The sequence below is a fragment of the Acinonyx jubatus genome, chromosome D1 (assembly GCF_027475565.1).
Source record: "Acinonyx jubatus isolate Ajub_Pintada_27869175 chromosome D1, VMU_Ajub_asm_v1.0, whole genome shotgun sequence".
In the NCBI taxonomy this organism is placed as follows: Eukaryota; Metazoa; Chordata; class Mammalia; order Carnivora; family Felidae; genus Acinonyx; species Acinonyx jubatus.
The window spans coordinates 8,348,052-8,358,962 of NC_069390.1; the positions used below are offsets into that span (position 1 = coordinate 8,348,052).

Genomic DNA, 10,911 nt, shown 5'->3' on the forward strand with positions numbered 1-10,911 from the left:
GAACAGATAGTCAAGAAACAAGAGCGAATGAAAAAAAAAAAGGGAAAAAAAATGAATGTGTTTGAGAATAGACTATGTGGCGTGGGGAGAGTGCAAGAAATTTGGAAAGTTCCAGAATTAACACCATAGAGCAATACCATTTATTTAAACCTTACGCCCGGGAAAGTCATTGATTTATGGTGTTTATGGATATAAGCAGTGAAAGTATCAGAAGCAGTTTGGGAATAAGCAGGCCATAGGAAGCGTTAGCTTGGGGAGGGTGTGAGGGGAAGGGAGGAGGAAGGCTTGTGGAGGAGATCAACCGTCTCTGATATTTTATTTCTGAGCAAACATGTCAAAATATTTAGATTTGTAAAAGCTGAGAGGTACGGGTATATATATGGATGAATATAATAGCTTCCCCCGTATGTCTGAAATATTTTATAATAAAAAAAAGTGTTTTAATTTTTATTTTAAATTTTGAAAAAATTTTTTTAATTTAGTTTTGAGAGAGAGAGAGAGAGAGAGGGAGAGTCAGAGCATGAGTAAGGGAGGAGCAGAGACAGGGAGACACAGAATCCGAAACAGGCTCCAGGCTCTGAGCTGTCGGCACAGAGCCTGATGCCGGACTTGAACCCACAAACCATGAGATCATGACCTGAGCGGAAGTTGGACGCTTAACCGGCTGAGCCACCCAGGGGCCCCATTAAAAAAAGGGGTTTTAAGTGTCAGGGATTTAGGGACTGGCAGGTCGGGGGTTAAGACTTCCTTACACCAATACCAGCTGTGTTTCTGGATGAGTTACTTCTTTCCCATCTGTGACTGTCCCTCTTGGGATGTCACATCCTACTCACCTGCACACTTGATTAAGTTAACACTGGGGAACAGCTTGCCGGTTTTCTCTTCTCTAAAAACAAACGGGAAAAAACCCACAAATGTTGGCTGCTTCATTTTCAAGTTGAAGTGCTGGGGTTGAACTCTCCCCCCCCCCCCCCCCGCAACACATACCTACAAAGTCGGAAGTTTTAGTTTATACCGGGAGATAATCTTTATGTCTGCAATTCCTTCGGGATTTTACAAGGGATGATTCATTTTTGATCTTTTTGTTGTTGTTGTTTGTTTATTTTTGAGAGAGAGAGAGAGAGAGAGGGAGGGAGACAGGAACTGAAGCGGGCTCTGCGCTGACAGCAGAGAGCCCAATGCAGGATTCAAACTCACTTGAACCCTTGAGATCATGGCCTGAGCTGAAGTGGGACACTCAACCGCCTGAGCCACCCAGGCACCCCTATTTTTTTTTATCTTCTTTCTTTTTAAAGTTGATGTATTTAGTTATTTATTTATGAGAGAGAGAGCATGAGCAGGGGAGGGGCAGAGAGAGAGAAGGAGAGACAGAACCCCCAGCAGGCTCCATGCCCAGCACCAGCACGGAGCCCGATGAGGAGGCCGATCTCAGGAACCAAGGGATCATGACCTGAGCCTAAATCAAGAGTCAGATGCTTAACGTACTGAGCCACCCAGGCGCTCCTTATATATTTACTCATTTTTTAAAGTAATCGCAACACTCCACGTGGGGCTTGAACTCAGGAAACACCCTCCAGCCCCCAGCAAGTATCATTTGCCCTACAGCCAAGGCACCCCGGAGTGATTCAATTTACAAACTACATTTACACCCCTTTGACACCCACAGGCTCCTTGTTCTTTGAAAGAGTTCAGGTCTACCTTTCGGAGAATGTGGCCAGTCCAGTCCCTCCGTTCTGGTCAGCAGCCGGGCTCTTCCTTCCACGGGACCGCCCAAGGAACCACTGAGGCACTGGGGATGGAGGGCCCCCACGCGCCCTGGGTGGCCCTGGCCCTTGTAGGCTAGGACCAGCCACCCTATGGAGACACAACATGGTGGACCAAGGATCTGAGTCAGAGAACTGCAGGGGAGAGGCGAGGAGCAAACATGAGGTGTTCTGGGTTTGATACCGGCCCCAAAGTTTCCAGCTCGTCACCTGTTAGTTAAGCAAGGAGGCCACTAAGCTGAGGTGGCTTTAACGGCGCAGGGCCTGCCTCAGCAAACCCAAACCCAAGCCTGTAAGTCCCTCAAAAAGCAAACCTGAAGGATGCCCAGTCACATTAGCCGACTAGGATTCAAGCTATAGCTAATCCGTAATCTCCCCACTTTGCGTCCTCCGTTGCCCCGTAAATCAAGTTTTTCCCAGCTCCCCCGAGGGAGCACTTCTGACCATTTGTAGCTGAGCGCTGCCCAATTCGAATGGATTTTTGCTCAAATAAATACCTAAAATTTGAATATGCCTCAGTTTGTCTTTTAAGGTTCCGGCCAGCAGGGGGATCCGAAGGAGACCCCCAAAGGCCCCGGGAGCAGTGAGCGACCAGGAGGGGGTGGGGGGTTTGCCCTGAAAAGAGCTCTCTGAATTTCTCCGAGCATTTTCTTTCTCCAGTGCGGGGCTGGGGTCAGCCAATGTAAAAGAAACTGGACTGAATCCAGGATCAGACTAGGTCCAACTTAGGAACTGGACTGGGTCCAAGGTCAGACTGAATCTGACTTAAGCTGGGCTGGGTCCAGTGTGAGGCCTCGTGTAATAAGAGAAAAAGAAAAAAAAGAGAGAGAGAGAGAGAGAAATGGGTTTTTCTGAGTCTAAACAACCTGGGCTTCCTCCATCTGGAACCCCAACTAACTCTAGGAATAGAAATTAGAGGCCCAGGGGGCGCCTGGGGGGCTCAGCCAGTTAAATGTCCAACTCTTGGTTTTGGCTCAGGTCATGATCTCGCGATTCATGCGTTTGAGCCCTGCATCCGGCTCTGTGCTGACGATGCGCAGCCTGCTTGGGATTCTCTGTCTCCCTCTCTCTCTGCCCCTTTCTCACTCACATGTGTGCGTGTGCTCTCCCTCCCTCTGTCTCTCAATATAAACAAATAAACTTTAAAAAAAAGGGAGGGCCCAGAACCTCTGTTCTTTGAACCAGTGGGCTAACCTTACTAAAGGTAATCTTGAAAATTCCAGTGGTCACGATAGGGAATCTCACCTAATCTTATCCATTTAGGAGATGCTCTAGAGAAAAAGGATCCCGAATTTCCCCAAACCAGTTCACTGGGGCACCTGGGTGGCTCAGTCCGTTAAGCATCTGACTTTGGCTCAGGTCATGATCTCACAGTCCGTGAGTTCAGGCCCCGCGTCGGGCTCTGTGCTGACAGCTCGGAGCCTGGAGCCTGCTTCGGATTCTGTGTCTCCTCCTCTCTTCTGCCCTCCCCCACTCATGCTCTCTCTCTCTCTCTCTCTCTCAAGAATAAACATTAAAAATTTTTTTTAAAGATTCTTTACAAAAGGCAAATGAAAAGCATATACAACAAGCCGATGCTGAATCTATAAAGAAATGCACACTGACTAACTTGTCTGAGTGCTTCTTCCCTTTACCTCCTCTCCTTAAATATTCTGAATCTACTAATCCCTTGACACTCAGAAGATGAGCCAGAATTTTATTTAATTTATTTTGGATGTAAATTCGACCCCCAACGTGGGGCTCCAACGCACAGCTCCAAGGTCAAGTGTTGCACGCTCTACTGACCGAGCCAGCCAGGTGCCCCAGGAATTTAGAATTCTTCTTCTTTTTTTAATTTTAGAGAGAGAGAGTGAGATTGCACAAGAGAGTGGAAGCGGGGGAGGGGCAGAGGGGGAGAGAGAATCTCAAGCAGGCTCCCTGCTCATCTCGGAGCCTGACGCGGGGCTTGATCTCATGACCTGGGACCACAACCTGAGCCAAAATCAAGAGTCAGAGGCTTCACTAACTGAGCCACCCAGGCGATCCCTGAAATTTAGAATTCTAATAGAGCTTACCATCCGGGGCTCCCAGACCTCTACCGATTTATTCACATGACATTAGGTCCTCGTGTCACCTGAAAATGGACAGCCAAGGTCAAATGGGAAGAGACTGAGAGAGATATTTAAGACTCACATACTACTCACTCCGCCAGAGATGGGCCAAAACGCACTAGAAACAAACGCCCAAGACCCGTTTGAGAGGATTGATGAACTATTTCCTCGAGAGACTATCATTCAATCCTGCCAACAAAAGAAGGATGAACCAGTCTCAGACCACAAGACTGGAAACACTTTTTGTGACACACTCGAAGCTTTCTTTTACTACACGCAGGCACAGAAAGACGCCCTGACTTCCTTATTCATTAGCAGGCTTGGGCCCAAACTAAGTTGCCTATTGAAGAGGCCCAAGCTGGGGTCCCTGGGTGGCTCAGTCCGTTAAGTGTCTGATTTCAGCTCAGGTCATGATCTCGCAGTTCATGAGTTCGAGCCCCGCGTCGGGCTCTGTGCTGACAGCTCAGGGCCTGGAGCCTGCTTCCGATTCTGTGTCTCCCTCTCTCTCTGCTCCTCCCCCACTCATGCTCTGTCTCTCTCTCTCTCAAAAATAAATAAAGATTAAGAACAATCTTTTGAAGAGACCCAAGCTGGTCTGGGAAGATGTTCCCCTGTTACCAAAATAATAATAAGCATTGATGGGACTCTGAGGGATCCTCATATAAATCGTTCCCAGTGATACCTCTCAACGAGCAAGGGGAACATTAATGGAGAGTCCCGTTTAACACTGGTGGATCCGAGAGCCTTATCTACCTGGAATGCTGCTTTCATAAAACAGAAACCCCTTTGGAGGAAAGAGAATATTTCTGGAGTGGGGGTTTCTAACCAAATTCTAAGGGTACCTGTATCGAAATCAGTCCCAATGACATGAGGGTCCTTTTCGGGGACCCACGCTTTCCTCCCGTGTGCCACTGGCCCAGCAGACCTGGTAGGACGAGATGTGCTTTCTAAATTCAGGAGTCGTGTAAAATTTAACTCAGAAGGAGAAATGACCTTAGAATTTCCTGAACCCTCCTGAACCGGAAGTGCTCTGTTCTCTGCCAATAGAAATTGGTGAAATTAAGACTCAAAGGTATGAAAAACAAACAAAGCAAAACAAAACAATAAAGTAAAATAGAATAAAATAAAATAAAATAAAATAAAAATAAAAATAAAGAGTCCCAATCTCTCAGAAGTGCCTGAATGCCTATGGGCTTCTTCTTCAACCGACAGAGGCAAAATTAATGGAACCAAACCCATAAAAATCCAAATAGATCATTCCTAACCCCCGCCTAAATTGGCTGAATTTCCACTAAATGCAAAGGGCTCTCACCAATTGGGGAAGGCCAAACGAAGCGAGGACTGCTTCCTGCAACTCTTCTATCTAATCCATTAAAAAATCAAATAGATGGGGGGGGGGGGGCGCCTGGGTGGCTCAGTCAGTTGAGCGTCTGACTTCGGCTCAGGTCACGATCTCGCGGTCTGTGGGTTCGAGCCTCCGCGTCGGGCTCTGTGCTGATAACTCAGAGCCCGGAGCCTGCTTCGGATTCTGTGTCTCCCTCTCCCTCTGCCCCTCCCCTGCTCATGCTCTGTTTCTCTCTGTCTCAAAAATAAATAAAAGTTAAAAAAAAAATCAAATAGGGTGCCTGGGTGGCTCAGTCGGTTGAGCGTCCAACTTCGGCTCAGGTCGTGATCTCATGGATGGTGGGTTCAGGCCTCCCGCCGGGCTCTGTGCTGACAGCATAGAGTCTGCTTTGGATCCTCTGGCTCTCTCTCTCTTCCTGCCCCTGCCCCACCCCCCCGGCTCTCTCTCACTCTCTCTCAAAAATAAATAGACATTAAAAAAAAATCAAATGGACGAGGTTGGTGTTTTGTCCAGGATCTCTGTGCCGTCAGCAAAATTGCGATACCGAGGTTCCCTGTGGTTCCAAATCTCCAACACCTTGTTGTTTAACGTCCCTGCTGACTCAGAACGGTTCACAGTGGTGATGGATCTCTGCTCCTCTGTCTTTAGTAGCCCAGTTGACAGGAAGAACCAATATTTGCCCACCTTCACTTGGAACAACCAACAATACACCTGGACTGCTGAGACACCATCCTTATTTTTCACAAAAAATAAGCAAACTTACAGTTCCCTAAGAACGCTGCAGTCACTCAATATGTTGATGACCCATTGGTATGTCCCCCTAGGAGGGAGGCCCAAGAAGTCAGATTTGATATCTCTTTTATAGCAATTAGCTTGCAAAGGCCATAAGATCTCCAAGGAAAAAGTCCAGTTCTCAAAAGACAAGGCCCACGACGTTGGGCATGGTGCGATTGCAAAAGGCAGTCTCTGTCTCACCTGAAAGAACAAAGACTCTCCCGCGTTTCCCCAGACCCACAACCAAGAGACCATTAAGGAGTCTCCTTCAGGACATTGTGGATCTTGGGTTCCCAATGCTTCTCTGATTGCAATGCCCCTGGAGGAGCTTACAAGGGGGGCAAAGCCAGAGTCTGCCCCCTGGGGAGATAAGTGTGAGCAAAGTTTTAGCCAACCAAAATGAGTCCTGCAACAAAGTCCAGCCCCAAGCCTCCTAAATGGTACTAAATCTTCCACCCTATTTGTGCAAAACACGATAAGCAGGAATCTAGGAATTCTAACACGACCGCATGGAGGAAAACGTAGACCAGCTGTTCATAGCTATACCCAGCAGCCGAACCATATCCAAACTTCTGGAAAGCTGTAGCCACGGCAGTGCGATCGGTGGGAGCCTCAGCCCAACTGGTATTAGGTAGGACATGACTTACACTTAAAAGTACCCCATGCCATCGGGAGTCTATTATGCTCCGATCAGACTCAACGTTTCTCAGCAGTCCGGCTCACATGAGAACCTTCTCCTTTCACCTTCTTCTTTTTTTTTAATGTTTGTTTATTTGGGGGGGGGGGGAGAGGCAGAGAGAGAGAAGAAGAGAGAGACTCCCAAGCGGGTTCTGTGCTGTCAGCGCAGAGCCTGACGTGGGGCTTGATCCCACGCACTGTGAGATCATGACCTGAGCTGAACCCAAGAGGCAGACGCTGAACCGACTGAGCCGTGCAGGCACCCCTACTTTCACCTTCTAACCTCCATCGTGAGCGTTGCCACGTGCTCAGCCCTGCTACTCTGCTCCCCCTGCCTGACAAGGGTACAGAGCAGCATACCTGCGTGGGCGGGAGGTCTTGGCTCGCATTGACTCATGGGACACGGTGGAAAACCCAGATGCCATGTTCTTCGTGGATGGGTCCCCGCGCTAAGAATTCAAAAGGGAAATATCAAGCAGGATATGCCGTAACAACTCAATATAAACTACTGGAAAGGGATATCTTCCCCAGCTGAAGTCCGAACCACGGAGCGGAACTCCATGCCCTCCCTTGGGCTTGTCAGCTCTCCAGAGGAAAATCAGTAAACATTTACACCATAGCAGCTAGGCCTGTGGGATGGTCTATGACTTGGGCATGTTATGGAAACAGAGAGAGTTCCTCACTTCTAATGGAACCCCAATTAAAAATGGGCCCCAAGTAGTAAACGAACTACTCCCTGCTACTCTATTGCCTAACCAAATTGCAACGATTAAAATTGAAGTTCATACCAGGAAAACAGAACCTGAGTGTCAGGGAAATACCCTAGCAGGCTTCTATGCTAAATCAGCCAGCACTGAAACTGTTCCAGTATATAACTTGAATGACCGAGGATGCAAGTTTAATATTAAATGAGGACTCCCTGAGGGCCCAGGTGGGTGCTCGGTTCTTTTTCAGTCCTTAAGAATGCCATCACTAAAAGCCCTACGTTGTGCGACTCCTTGCGGCGCAGAGAAAATGACCCAAATTACAAAAGGTAACTGTTCCAATGTTGCCTAATTGGTTTACCAATTTTGGTTAACAAATTGGTTAGCCAGTTGGCTGATTTGTCACACCCATAACCCTGGAAAGACTATTAAGGTAATAAATGGAGCATTCCCACCACCTGCTGGGCCATTTGAAGACTTACAAATGGATTTCATTCAATGGCTCCCTGCAATGGGTTTATCAATACGTTCTTGTAATTGTTTGTATTGTATGTTCTTTAGATGGATTGAAACCTTCCCATGCAGAACAGCTGATGCCACAACGGTGACTAAGGAACTTTTAGAAAATATATTTCCTGATGGGGTGTCCAAAGAGTGATCTCCAGGGATAGGGGAACCCACTTCCCTGGGTAGGTAAACAATGAAATAAGGCTCTGCCGACACAGTGGCATTACCGGTGCCCTTACCATCCTCAGTCATCTGGTAAAGTTGAATGGACAAGTGGCAACTTAAAACCAAAGCTACCTAAATTAACAAAATCAACTGGATTGCCATGGCTAAAGGTTCTACCATTGGCTTGGATGGTGAGTAGATCAACACCTATGGGAAAGCATAAATTAATGCCTTAGAAAGGGAACAGTAACAAGTAGACCCATGACTTTGATGATAGAACCCCATGTATCTCCCATACTCATAAATTCTGATATGCCTCAGTACTGTAAAACTTTAATGGATTATGCCTGCGTGTATTTCCAGCAGGTAAAAGATGCTTCCTGTAATCCTCCTACAGGTGGCCAAACTTTCCACAACTTAGAAACTGGAGAGTGGGTCTTCTGGAAACAACCCCTAAGGAAGGTTGCCCTTGAACCTCGTTGGAAGGGATCATACCATGTTCTCCTTACTACTCAGGTGGCAGCCAAATCTCAGGGACTTGCACCTTGGGGTCCACGTGTCCCAATTGAAAAGGGCTCTTCCGGACTCAGAACTGTATGCGAGCCAGAGACGTAAAGTTAACATAGACCGGGGAGCTTCCTCCCCCGAAGCCGTCAACATCTTGAGTTGGACAACTTTCCCAAGATCATGGGTCAAGCTCTTAATCTCCAATATGAAATTGTTATTCCTTTTGTCTATTTGCTATTTGCTTTCCTCTCTATTAATGCCTGGGGAGACACCACTATAATTAGGATTTCGCAAATACTACCACTGCAGGAAACTTAGCGAATTGCTGGATATGCCACGCCATGCCAAAATCGGGATGTGCAGGGAGAGACCCCTTAGTTCACCCTATGAGTAATTTCACTGACATCCCACATGCCGTTGTATGCCTAAATTGTTCCACAGGCCCCTTTTATAAAGTTAAAATATTAAATCTTTGCCTTAAGTTAAAGATCCCTAAATCTGGGATTTGGAAATGAAATCCATTGACTATATATATATATATATATATATACACACACACTATATACTATATAGTATAGTATATAGTATATAGTATATATGTAGTATATATATAGTATATACTATAGTATATAGTATATATATAGTATATATAGTATATACTATAGTATATACAGTATATATAGTATATAGTATGTATAGTATGTATAGTATATAGTATATAGTATATAGTGTATAGTATGTATATAGTATATAGTACATATAGTACTATAGTATATAGTATGTATGTATGTATATAGTATAGTATGTATATAGTATGTATATAGTATATAGTATGTATATAGTATATAGTATGTATATAGTATAGTATATAGTATATATAGTATATAGTATATATAAAATATATACATATATAGTATATATATATACTATATACTATATATATATATGTATATAGTCCCTTCTTCCTTCACCTGGAATTATACAAACAAACATGATTAGCGACCATCGCTGAGTCTACTGCTAAGGCCATGGTAGGACGACAAAGTTCCCTAAACTCTCTTGCTAAGGCAGTTCTGGATAATAGGATTGCTTTAGATTACTTGCCGGCTGAGAAAGGAGGCGCTTGTGCCATAGCAAAAGCCGTCTGCTGCACCTGAACCAACACCTCGGGTTTTGTAAAAACGCAAATACAAGCGATGAACCCACAAGCTTCCTGGTAGCACAGGCTGATACCTCATTGGGTACATTCTTTGACTTACGTGGCACCGATTCTTTTGGTTCGTGGGGAACCTGGCGAAGCGTACACTTCAGCCCCTTGGTACGATTATCCTACTCGTGTCAGCATTGTAACCCCTCCCGTGCTCTGAGGATCTTACATGGATATTTGCAGTCATCAGCACATCAGCGGGGAGAAACCAGACACAGGATGTTTGACAAACAGCAAAAAGCAGTTCTCCAGTGGACGTGACCTCGTCATGACGAGGGATTTCATGGTAAGGTTAAGAACAATTCAACTCTGATGGACACGGGGAGTGGTACCCGTTCCAAATTTGTGGTCAATCTCTCAGACCAAATGGGAGAAATTGTTAAGTTAGTTACACAAGGAGGCCATTAGACTGAGATGGCTCTAACGCCCTCGCACCTGTGTGAGCGAACCAAGATTTAAACCTGTAAATACCTCAAGGTCACTAAAGTGAGACCTAGGGAGAAGCAATCGCAAACAGCCAACAAGGATTCGAGCTATAGCCAATCAATAACTTCCTTGCTTTGCTTCCGCCTTTTCTCTATGAAAGTTTTGTCCCCAGCTCCCGTCGACGGAGTGCTTCTAACCACTTCTGATTTGGCCCTGCCCCATTTGAATCGATTTTGCTCAAATAAATTCCTAAAATTTTAATATGCCTCAGTTTATCTTTTACCAGACCTCATTCTGTCTCCGCCCTCCAGATCTGTGTTTCTTTTTATATCCCTGTCCCCCTGCTCCACATACTTGGGAGTTAGCCTGTCCTTTCTCTGATCAGGCATTTAATCCCGCTCCATGTCCTGTGGTTTCTACCCTCTTGATATGGCTCAATCTAGGACAGCGGCTAGCCTCTAAGGGGCCTTTGTTAAAAATTAGTTAAAAGGGCCCCCTTTGGGCTAGTGAATTAGGGAAAGACGACCCCTCCGAGCGGAAGCAGCTTTCAGGAACATGCTGGACTAACAAATCGCTCCTTGGTGAGAAGAGGAATCCTTTCCTCCTGGCAGACACCAGGGTGCATGACTCAGCTGGGGCACAGGTGGCATTTCACCCCAAAACTGTCCCCTTTTGTGTGCAGAGAAGATTGCACACACTGGGCTGTGTGGCCCTGCTTACACCATCTGCCTTCTCTCCATTAGCC

The 10,911-nt window shown here is 46.0% G+C and overlaps 1 long non-coding RNA gene across 2 annotated transcripts in view; it reads left to right on the top strand.

The window, feature by feature from the left end:
• The window catches only part of LOC113595454 (uncharacterized), a 47,366-nt gene extending 38,317 nt beyond the window's left edge, over positions 1 to 9,049 (top strand). For both annotated transcript variants that reach the window (XR_003415950.2, XR_003415949.2), the window contains 2 exons: positions 7,916 to 8,043; positions 8,424 to 9,049. This is a non-coding gene — a long non-coding RNA (uncharacterized LOC113595454). The remainder of the gene's footprint in view (positions 1 to 7,915; positions 8,044 to 8,423) is intronic.
• Positions 9,050 to 10,911: the final 1,862 nt, after the last annotated feature.